General features: G+C 43.1%; 1 long non-coding RNA gene across 1 annotated transcript; it reads left to right on the forward strand.

Moving 5' to 3' along the window:
* The first annotated feature begins 3,104 nt into the window (after positions 1 to 3,104).
* On the forward strand, positions 3,105 to 9,783 carry LOC139537779 (uncharacterized). Its single transcript, XR_011667598.1, has 3 exons — positions 3,105 to 3,933; positions 4,170 to 9,333; positions 9,456 to 9,783. It is a non-coding gene; the product is annotated as an uncharacterized lncRNA (long non-coding RNA).
* Positions 9,784 to 12,394: the final 2,611 nt, after the last annotated feature.

The raw sequence follows: 12,394 nt of genomic DNA on the forward strand, positions 1-12,394 counted from the left end.
TGTATGTAATATATATATATATTTATAGTACCAGTCAAAAGTTTGGACACATCTCTCTAAGACATTTTAAAAACACTGATTTTCAAACACTGACATTCTCGGTTACCTGGGGAGTAAGAAAATACACTCCCTCTGGCTAGAAACTTGTTGCAGGTTTTTTAAATCAGTTTTTCTTACTTTGAATCATATCCTGTGATGTCACAGAGAAGCATTTTTTTAATTACCTTTTTTCTTATCTTTCTAACCACAGATCATAGAAACACTGTTTTCACATACGCTACATGGCCAAAAGTATTGGACACCCCTTTCAAATGAGTGGATTTGGCTATTTCAGCCACACCCCTTACTGACAGGTGTATACAATCGAGCACACGACCATGCAATCTCCATAGACAAACATTAGCAGTGGAATGGCCCGTACTGAAAAGCTCATTGACTTTCAAAATGTCACCATCATAGGATGCCACCTTTCCAACAAGTCAGTTCTTCAAATTTCTGCCCTGCTAGAGCTGCCCCTGTTAATGGTGAGTGCTGTTATTGTGAAGTGGAAACCTCTAGAAGCAACAACAGCTCATCTGTGAAGTGGTAGGCCACACAGGCTCACAGAATGGGACCGCTGAAGGCGCAGCACGCAAAAATTGCCTCGGTTGCAACTACAGAGTTCCAAACTGCCTTTGGAGGCAAAGTCAGCCAGCACAATAACTGTTTGTCGGGAGCTTCAGGAAATGGATTTCCATGGCCGAGCAGCCGCACACAAGTCTAAGATCACCATGCGCAATGCAAAGCGTCGGCTGGAGTGGTGTAAACGTGTTCCTGGAATGATGAATCACGCTTCACCATCTGGCAGTGTGACGGACGAATCTGGGTTTGGCGGATGCCAGGAGAACGCTACCTGCCCTAATGCATAGTGCCAACTGTAAAGTTTGGTTGAGGAGGAATAACGGTCTGGGGCTGTTTTTCATGGTTCGGGCTAGGCCCCTTAGTTTCAGTGAAGGGAAATCTTAATGCTACAGCATACAATGACATTCTAGACAATTCTGTGCTTCCAACTTTGTGGCAACAGTTTGGGGAAGGCCCATTCCTGTTTCAGCATGACAATGCCCCTGTGCACAAAATGGTTTGTCGAGATCAGTGTGGAAGGACTTGATTGGCCTGCACAGAGCACTGACCTCAACCCCATCAAACACCTTTGGGATGAAATGGAACGCAGACTGCGAGCCAGGCCTAATCACCCAACATCAGTGCCCAACCTCACTAATGCTCTTGTGGCTGAATGGAAGTAAGTCCCCGCAGCAATGTTCCAACATCTAGTGGAAAGCCTTCCCAGAAGAGTGGAGGCTGTTATAGCAGCAAAGGGGGGACCAACTCCATGTTAATGTCCATGAATTTGGAATGAGGTGTTTGACTAGCAGGTGTCCACATACTTTTGTAGACACTGGTATGGCGCTGGAGATAATGAATGTTGAAATGTGGCGGAATTGGCCTTTAAGATCAGGCTTTTATCGGGAATTAAGTGAAAGGGGATACCTAGTCAGTTGCACAACTGAAGTGCATTCACCTGAAATGTGTCTTCTGCATTTAACCCAACCCCTTTGAATCAGAGAGGTGCGGGGGTCATTTAACCCAACCCCTTTGAATCAGAGAGGTGCAGGGGTCATTTAACTCAACCCCTTTGAATCAGAGAGGTGCAGGGGTCTGCCTTAATCGATGTTCAGGTCTGAACCTTCCATTTTAGAATGTAAATATATTTATTTTGTTTCCTGTCATGAATGATACATGTTATGTACAACAATTTAGTAGATCAGGATTTGTCACTCATCTACAAAATGTTAGAGAATTGAGAACATTGTTTTTACTGTGTCACGATGTCATGATGCAACAGACAGTACAATGTAACTGTTGTCTTTGATTTAACCGGCCCCTATAATCTGTGCTTCATCATAAACACCTCTGGACTGGTCTCACTGCCTTTCATATGGCCCTATTTATTATACACAATAACCTTATTTCTACACACACTTGTGGTGTATTTCCACTTGGGAAGAGGACACGGTGGTGGAGAGACAAGACAGAGACGGGAGAAAAACAATGCAGTACTAAAGAAACAAAGGGAACCGACATTGTAGAAAGTTATTCAAAAACAGTCAGTACAACAGTTTAATCCCTTCGGCTAGAGTTGTTGACAGTGGCTAAACCTTTAAAATGGCCCCTGTCCTGCCTCATGATGTTGGAGCGCCCCCTGTCTTTATACATAAAGATACCTCCTTTCAACAGGCCAGTTTCACCCGCACAAATCCCCCCACAGGACTGAATCCCCTTGGCTTCCCCAAACACACTTGACCACTTTTCTTCATACGCCAGTGAGCAGGCCAAAGCCGAACAAGGTCAGTGAAATTTGAGACAGATTGATAAGTAGCTTGCATTGATGGCAAGATACTGGATGGATGGTAGTATCAATCAAAACCTGAATGTTAATGAACTCAAACTGTTAAACGTAATGATTTTATCTAGAAATGTGATTTTGTTTTAATGTTGTTAGAGGTGGTGATGATCAGTTCACTGAATTATTCAGTGATATCATGTCTGTTAATTGTTGTACACAAACTATGTGTTTACCTTGATGAATGTTTTTGCTAATAGTAAGGCCACAGGCATTGTTTGTTGTAAGGTCACAGCACATTGAACAAATCCAGACCCCTAAAATGCTCTATATTGTTGCTGTTGTGGTCTTTCTAAAGCAGGGTTCCCCAACTGGCGGCCCACGGGCCGGAATTTAGCCCGCTTTTGATTTGGCCCCCCAAGTTTTCTGAGCAAGACATTTTTTTTGTTGAGAAATCACTTTTATTTTTTTATATTTTTTTATTCCCATTGTTGGACATAAGACTGTAAAAACATCAGCAAATCAGCTCCAAGTGATTTTAATTTTGGAAATCTGTTTCAAAGTATTTCCATGCATAATAGCGAGATATACTGTATGTGATCGTACACAAATTTAAGCAAGGTTTCAAATTATTATGTTTTAGTCAAATATATCTGTTTGGGTGTCTTGCGTTACATTTTTTGGTCTACAAATTATTTGTAATTATGTTCCGGCCCCGTGACCACCGGCTCAAGAAAAAAAATGGCCCCCGACTGAATCTAGTTTATGATCCCTGTTCTAAAGGACACAATAGCATGTTAGACACTGTGCCACAGATAGATAGAGAGTGCAAGTCCAGTGAAAACATGCTGCTGTTGGAATCTCCTGACTCATAAACAAATGTGGAGTTGCAGCTTCAAAGGGCACTGGGTCATGCTTCATTTATTTCAAGAGGATACAATGTTTCTAAACAAAAGTGGACAGCTTCATCCCTAGGTCATTGGTGGGAATGCTTACATATTTGTAATGTGTAACTGATTTCCTCTTCCTCTGCTGTGCTTTGTGCAGGGGAAAGCCGGGACTGAATGCTGACATGAATGATGACAGTGATGGAGCTGGATATCCTCTATTCTTGTTTGTCGATGAAAGCATTTTCAAAAAGGAGTCTTTTTTAGGGTAAACGCTTGAGGTGTGAGCGTTAGTGCTTCCATTTTTATGAACTTTTGATTTCAACCGTTTCCTGTGTGATACCATTATTTTCCTTTGGAAATCCTATCTTATCTGCAATGTATTACGTACGTAGAGAGTAGCAGGAGTTCAAATATAATTGAACATGATACAAACAGGATGTGTACTGACATCCAGGAGGAGTGGATAGACAAAACAAAATATTCCTTTTGTAAGATCAGAACACATACTACCCTCGAAACCGATCTGCATGTCCTCTTCCAGCCTTTATCTCTCTACTGGATAACTATGAAAGTGATACCGGTGAGCCTGAGACTGTAACCCCAGATGAGGAAGCAGAAAACCACAAGTTTCTGGACTGCATGCTTCGAATGCCCACCATGAAGGTATCAGTTAAAACATATGGTGGATAGGTCGGTAACAAGAATACTGTATCTTTATTTAGTCTGGTGAGTAGGAACATAAGTCAAATCACAGATGCATGCAGAAAAAGTTAAAACCATTTCAATGTCACATCAATTCACAGGGAGAACCATGGCCAAGTTGGAACCTTTACAAGCTAAAGTGAGTCAATCAACACCCCATGATTGAAATTGTCTCCATATGTTTCTCTCATTTGTAGATCGCACATAAGTACCTAGTAGAGAAATCGCACTCCCCAGAGGGATTACCGGAATTCAAGGAGCAACTCTACCATATCTGGTTTGAGCTGTACGCCAGACGAGGAACTAGCAAGTGGGTAAATCTCTCCTCTTATGTAACTGTTACTTTTCAGATGTCAAAATAGTTCTTCATTAGGCTGCTAAATGTTTTCTCTTCACTGGTTAGGGTTATGTTTGTTCAATGTGAAATCCATTCACGATTAAAGAAGGCTGTATTGTCACCTCAGTCTCTCATTTATTTAGTCTTTATGCCTGTCTTTTCAAATGGCATACAGTGTGGACTTACGACTCGAGACTTGGACCAACTCAAGGCACACATTTGATGAATTGAGACTTGACTTGGCAGGAAAGAAAATAACTTGAGACTTGACTTGGAGCCTTAGCTTTTGTGTATTCCTAGGAGTAGAGTAGTCTATTTTCACTTATGCTGTACAGTATGTGAAGCCGCAGATTGTGCTATCATGTCATCGTGTGCATCACCAAGCTAATCTAAGAGGTGGATGACCTCCCATTACTCTTCAATATCATCCCTTCAGGAAGAGGGTGGAAAAGCAGTGGTGTTCTATGTTCCAGCCTCATAATGTTCTCCCATGTTCCTCCAGGCCAGACTCCTCAGGGTTTGAGCATGTCTTTGTCGGAGAGACCAGAAGGGGCCGCACGGTCATCGGCTTTCATAACTGGATCCAGTTGTATTTGCAAGTGAAGCTGGGAAACATTGATTAAAGGCAACACTACAGTGTGAACGCAAATTCTCCCCAGTTTAGATTTTTTTAAAATACTGACATGATGAATGTATGTTTTGATTATCATGTTGAATCAGATATGCGACTTTGAGTTGACAATTTCAGAGTATTCTTTAGAAATGACGTGAGATATAGAGATATATATACAGTATATATATATACTGAGTATACCAAACATTAGGAACACCTTCCTAATATTGAGTTGTACCTCCCCCCACCCCCGTTTGCATCAATTCGTTGGGGCATGGACTCTACAAGGTGTCAAGCGTTCCACAGGGATACTGGCTCATGTTGACTACAATGCTTCCCACAGTTGTTAGGTTGGCTGGATGCCCTTTTGGTGGTGGACCATTGATACACACAGGAAACTGTTGGGTGTGAAAAACCCAGCAGTGTTGCTGTTCTTGACACAAACCGGTGCGCCTGGCACCTACGTGACCCCAGTCAGCCCAACCACTCACTGGACCCATATGTTCACTTGGCTACGCATGCCTCTCTCTAATATCAATATGCCTCGTCCATTACTGTCCTGGTTAGTGATTACTGCCTTATTTCACTGTAGAGCCTCTAGCTCTGCTCAATATGCCTTAACCAACCATGTTGTTCCACCTCCTACATATGCGATGACATCACCTGATTTAAAAGTCTCTAGAGACTATATCTCTCTCATCATTACTTTACTCAATGCCTAGGTTTACCTCCAATGTACTCACATCCTACCTTACCCTTGTCTGTACACTATGCCTTGAATCTATGCTATCGAGCCCAGAAACCTGCTCCTTTTACTCTTTGTTCCGAACGTGCTTGACGGCCAGTTCTTATAGCCATTAGCTGTACCCTTAATCTACTTCTCCTCTGTTCCTCTGGTGATGTAGAGGTTAATCCAGGTCCTGCAGTGCCTAGCCCCACTCCCACTCCCCAGGTGCTCTCATTTGTTGACTTCTGTAACCGTAAAAGCCTTGGTTTCATGCATGTTAACATTAGAAGCCTACTCCCTAAGTTTGTTTTACTCACTGCTTTAGCACACTCTGCCAACCCGGATGTCTTAGCCGTGTCTGAATCCTGGCTTAGGAAAACCACCAAAAACCCTGAGATCTCCATCGCTAACTATAACATTTTCCGCCAAGATAGAACTGCCAAAGGGGGCGGTGTTGCAATCTACTGCAAAGATAGACTGCAGAGTTCTGTATAACTATCCAAGTCTGTACCCAAACAATTCGAGCTTCTACCTCTAAAAATTCACCTTTCCAGAAACAAGTCTCTCACTGTTGCCGCTTGCTATAGACCTACCTCTGCCCCCAGCTGTGCCCTCGATACCATATGTGAATTGATTGCCCCCATCTATCTTCTGAGCTCGTGCTACTAGGTGACCTAAACTGGGACATGCTTAACACCCCGGCCATCCTACAATCTAAGCTTGATGCCCTCAATCTCAAACAAATTATCAATGAACCTACCAGGTACAACTCCAAATCCGTAAACACGGGGACCCTCATAGATGTCATCCTAACTAACTCGCCCTTCAAATACACCTCTGCTGTTTTCAATCAAGATCTCAGCGATCACTGCCTCATTGCCTGAATCCGTAATGGGTCTGCGACCAAACGACCACCCCTCATCACTGTCAAACGCTCCCTAAAACACTTCTGCGAGCAGGCCTTTCTAATCGACCTGGCCGGGGTATCCTGGATGACATTGACCTCATCCCGTCAGTAGATGATGGCTGGCTATTCTTTAAAAGTGCCTTCCTCACCATCTTAAATAAGCATGCCCCATTCAAAAAATTTAGAACTAGGAATAGATATAGTCCTTGGTTCACTCCAGACCTGTCTGCCCTTGACCAGCACAAAAACATCCTGTGGCGTCCTGCATTAGCATCGAATAGCCCCCGTGATATGCAACTTTTCAGGGAAGTTAGGAACAAATATACACAGGCAGTTAGGAAAGCTAAGGCTAGCTTTTTCAAACAGAAATTTGCATCCTGTAGTACTAACTCAAAAAAGTTCTGGGACACTGTAAAGTCCATGGAGAATAAGAGCACCTCCTCCCAGCTGCCCACTGCTCTGAGGCTAGGAAACACTGTCACCACCGGTAAATCCACTATAATTGAGAATTTCAAGAAGCATTTCTCTACGGCTGGCCATGCTTTCCACCTGGCTACCCCTACCCCGGTCAACTGCCCGGCACACTCCACAGCAACCCGCCAAAGCCCCCACCATTTCTCCTTCACCCAAATCCAGATAGCTGATGTTCTGAAAGAGCTGCAAAATCTGGACCCCTACAAATCAGCCGGGCTAGACAATCTGGACCCTCTCTAAAATTATCTGCCGAAATTGTTGCATCCCCTATTACTAGCCTGTTCAACCTCTCTTTCGTATCGTCTGAGATTCCCAAAGATTGGAAAGCTGCCGCGGTCATCCCCCTTTTCAAAGGAGGAGACACTCTAGACCCAAACTGTTATAGACCAATATCTATCCTGCCCTGCCTTTCTAAGGTCTTAGAAAGCCAAGTTAACAAACAGATTACCTACCATTTCGAATCCCACCGTACCTTCTACGCTATGCAATCTGGTTTCAGAGCTGGTCATGGGTGCACTTCAGCCACGCTCAAGGTCCTAAATGACATCATAACCGCCATCGATAAGAGACATTACTGCGCAGCCGTATTCATCGACCTGGCCAAGGCTTTCGACTCTGTCAATCACCACATTCTTATTGGCAGACTCGACAGCCTTGGTTTCTCAAATCATTGCCTCGCCTGGTTTACCAACTACTTTTCTGATAGAGTTCAATGTGTCAAATCGGAGGGCCTGTTGTCCGGACCTCTGGCAGTCTCTATGGGGGTGCCACAAGGTTCAATCCTCGGGCCGACTCTCTTCTCTGTATACATCAATGATGTTGCTCTTGCTGCTGGTGATTCTCTGATACACCTCTACGCAGACGACACCATTCGGTATACTTCTGGCCCCTCTTTGGACACTGTCCTAACTAACCTCCAGACAAGCTTCAATGCCATACAAATCTCCTTCCGTGGCCTCCAACTGCTCTTAAAACGCAAGTAAAACTAAATGCATGCTATTCAATCGATCACTGCCCGCACCTGCTCGCCCGTCCTACTCTGGACGGCTCTGACTTAGAATACGTGGACAACTACAAATACCTAGGTGTCTGGTTAGACTGTAAACTCTCCTTCCAGACTCACATTAAGCATCTCCAATCCAAAATTAAATCTAGAATCGGCTTCCTATATCGCAACAAAGCATCCTTCACTCATGCTGTCAAACATACCCTCGTAAAACTGACCATCCTACCGATCCTCGACTTCGGTGATGTCATCTATAAAATAGCCTCCAACACTCTACTCAACAAACTGGATGCAGTCTATCACAGTGCCATCCGTTTTGTCACCAAAGCCCCATACACTACCCACCATTGCGGCCTGTACGCTCTCGTTGGTTGGCCCTCGCTTCATACTCGTCGCCAAACCCACTGGCTATAGGTTATCTACAAGTCTCTGCTAGGTAAAGCCCCGCCTTATCTCAGCTTACTGGTCACCATGGCAGCACCCACTCGTAGCACGCGCTCCAGCAGGTATATTTCACTAGTCACCCCCAAAGCCAATTCCTCCTTTGGTCGTCTTTCCTTCCAGTTCTCTGCTGCCAATGACTGGAATGAACTGCAAAAATCTCTGAAGCTGGAAACACTTATCTCCCTCACTAGCTTTAAGCACCAGCTGTCAGAGCAGCTCACAGATTACTGCACCTGTACATAGCCCATCTATAATTTAGCCCAAACAACTACCCCTTCCCCTACTGTATTTATTTATTTTGCTCCTTTGCATCCCATTATTTCTATTTCTACTTTGCACATTCTTCCACTGCATATCTACCATTCCAGTGTTTTACTGGCTATATTGTATTTACCTCGCCACCATGGCCTTTTTTTGCCTTTACCTCCCTTATCTCACCTCATTTGCTCACATTGTATATAGACTTATTTTTTCTACTGTATTATTGACTGTATGTTTTGTTTATTCCATGTGTAACTCTGTGTCGTTGTATGTGTCAAATTGCTATGCTTTGTCGTGGCCAGGTCGCAGTTGCAAATGATAACTTGTTCTCAACTAGCCTACCTGGTTAAATAAAGGTGAAATAAAATAAAAACGACCATACCCTATTCAAAGGCACTTAAATAGTTTGTCTTGCCCATTCACCCTCTGAATGGCACACATACACAATCCATGTCTCAATTGTCTCAAGGCTTAAAAATACTTATTTAACCTGTCTCCTCCCCTTCATCTACACTGATTGAAGGAGATTTAACAAGTGACATCAATAAGGAATCTTAGCTCTCACCTGGATTCACCTGGTCAGTCTGTCATGGTAAGAGCAGGTGCCCTTAATGTTTTGCATACTCTGTGTATATGTCAAGCATAACAAATGACTCTTTCTCGTGGATGTATGTCTTCATTGTCTCTCTCTTCTCTCTTTTATGTCAAAACCAGCCTGACAAGAACAAGCACATCCTGGCGCTACAGTTCATTTGGAAGAATGGAATGAAACCCAAAGGCAGCATCTTTGTTGGCGTCAGTCCTGAATTTGAGTTTGCTCTTTATACCCTGTGTTTCCTGGTCTCACCCAATGAGCCTGTCAGTGTTCTTCGGTATCTATGAGGTGGACGTCGTCTGTCACCACTATAACAAGAAGCATATCGGCACAACCTACCCTGTTCTTGTGAAGTACCAAAACGAAGAAAAAAAACTAAAAACACTAATCAAATACACTCTCATCCAAGTGTCACGAGTATTGTTTTTATATTTTTCATTTAAATAAAGATGCAATAAATCTGTATAAGTGTTCTGTTGCTTTATTCATTATTGCTGCACTATCACACAAAAGCTGAATATTGAATGTGAAAGACACTATCAAGAAGAACTGTCAGCACAGGATGCAATCTTCAGAGGTAACCTCTGTATCATTTCACTATTCAAGTTCCTGAATAGTGAAATACACTAAATTCTAAGCCAAAATGTACAATAACTGGAATATGGATGGCTATTATTTAACTGTCAGTGGTAGATGCCAGTGTCACAGACAGAAGTGTTAGTTACAAATACAGTGGCGGTCGGTGCCATTTACGATGAGGGAAGCCGATTATTGTTCTTATGAGCATGGCCTTATTTCTATTACATCATGTTGGATGACTGTCATTCATATTCCATTCACCCAGCTCAATGTAACATCGATGATAGTCAAATTGTCCCTATACCCACCATTAGCTTGCTACCACCTAGCCTATGAATGAAAGTTTACAATGTAGGTGCACAGGTCGAGAGAAAGATTTGAGGTGACAGACAGTGACACATTCAATACAACCTTGCACACTCTTGCCTGCATCTAGCTGATCTAGGGTGTAATCATTAGTCCAAAAGTTGCAAACAAGAGTTTCTATTGGGCAAATTCAGGTATGTTTATCCCCGTGTCGTCCCATTTGCTTCCGTTTACGAAACACTTTTCAACAGTATTGGCGGAATGAATACACCCCTGATCACATGCAAACAGTTAACTTTCATAGCCACACAAACAGCTCATTATATTCCTTCTCACATCTACGTGCTCTCTTCCTCTCACCTTTTCCCTCCGTTTGTGGAATTCAATGCACAACACATCAGCTGTCTGTGACCAGGTGAAAAACCCTTTCCAAGCCAAACCATACCATAACCGCTACACACGGTCTACATCATTGTCACCATTAGCTAAAGTAACGTCATAGTCAACATAGCTAATAGAATTAACGCGTTAGTAAACCAGCTACAATCATGCAGTACAGTGTACAGTCAGTAAGCAGTTACACTAAGGAGCCCCGGTGGCAATACATTTGTAAAACCAAAAGCTTACCTTGACTTGGAAGAGTTCCAGTGTTGGATAGTCATAGCCAGCTAGCTAACATAGCATCCCTCTGTTTGAGCCGGGTGTTTGAGTAGGCTAACTAGCTGGCTGCATTCACTAGCTAAATGGATTTTTTTTTCTTCTCTCTCTCTCTCTGCTCCTTCATTTTTTAAGAAATTGTCTGTTGTCTTTCTCTATCTTTGAGTCAACTACTCACCACATTTTATGCAGTGCTAGCTAGCTGTAACTTATGCTTTCAGTACTAGATTAATTCTCTGATCCTTTGACTGGGTGGACAACGTCAGTTCATGCTGCAAGAGCTCTGATAGGTTGGAGGATGTCTTCCGGAAGTTGTCATAATTACTGTATAAGTCTATGGAAGGGGGTGAGAACCATGAGCCTCCTAGGTTTTGTTTTGAAGTCAATGTACCCAGAGGAGGATATAAGCTACACCATGGTGTTACCCTATAGAGTGCTGCTGAGGCTACTGTAGACCTTCATTGCCAAACAGTGTGTTTTAATAAATTATTTGGTGACGTGAATATATTTTGTATAGTTTTATCTAAAAAAGATAACTTTAAATGTTTCACTATTTTTATTTTTATGAAATTCCCTGAGGATGGTCCTCCCCTTCCTCCTCTGAGGAGCCTCCACTGTACAAATATATTTGCCAGTGTGTTGGGGCAGTAGAGTAAAGAGCGAGACCAGGCTGCTGAAAGAACAAATGCTACCATGTTTTGGAGTCTTGACGTCACAAGCTCGCAAGAGAGGGACAGTGAGGGAGTGTGGCCTTGTATTTTTTTTATTTTTTATTACTAGGCAAGTTAGTTAAGAACAAATTCTTATTTTCAATGATGGGGAAGATACAAGAAGCTGTGGGAGTTGTGAAAGATTGGTATCTAACATGGGGTTTAGGATGTCTGTGGCCAAGTCCTGCTTTATGGTGTATTCTAGGAGAAAAGTTAAATATGTTAGGCTGTAAATATACAGTCAGGATATAGGTAGGGTGTCTGAGTTTAAGGATTTAGGTATGTGGTTTGATGAAAGGCTTACGTGGAAGAGACATGTTGAGCATATTTAAATTAAGTGCATGAAGGTGCTGAACCTCATGAGGGCAGTGGCAGGATAGGGGGTTGTATAGACAAACATTGTTGTATATGTACCAGGCATTGATCAGGTCATCTTTGTGTGTTATGGGTGCTTTGTATATGGATCAGCAGCCAAAACGGTACTACAGCGCCTGGATAGGATACAGTCAAGGGCCCTGAGATTATGTGTGGGTGCCTTCAAAATGATACCTGTTGAGGCATTGCAGGTGGATAGTGGGTAACTGCCACTGAGGATAAGATGGGACAAACTTGCATTAGCGTACTGGGCGAGGTTGAAAGGGAGTTAAGGACATCATGCAGTCACGGCAACTGGGGAATGCTGAGAGCGAGGAGTGGGTAAGCAGAAGGTGTATGGGTGGACAATCAGGCTGAAGGTGGTAGAATATGGACTGGGGGAGAGAGAGATAGGGCCGTAAATTGCATTGGGGAAGATTCCTCTGTGGTTG

The sequence above is a fragment of the Salvelinus alpinus genome, chromosome 13 (genome assembly GCF_045679555.1).
Source record: "Salvelinus alpinus chromosome 13, SLU_Salpinus.1, whole genome shotgun sequence".
In the NCBI taxonomy this organism is placed as follows: Eukaryota; Metazoa; Chordata; class Actinopteri; order Salmoniformes; family Salmonidae; genus Salvelinus; species Salvelinus alpinus.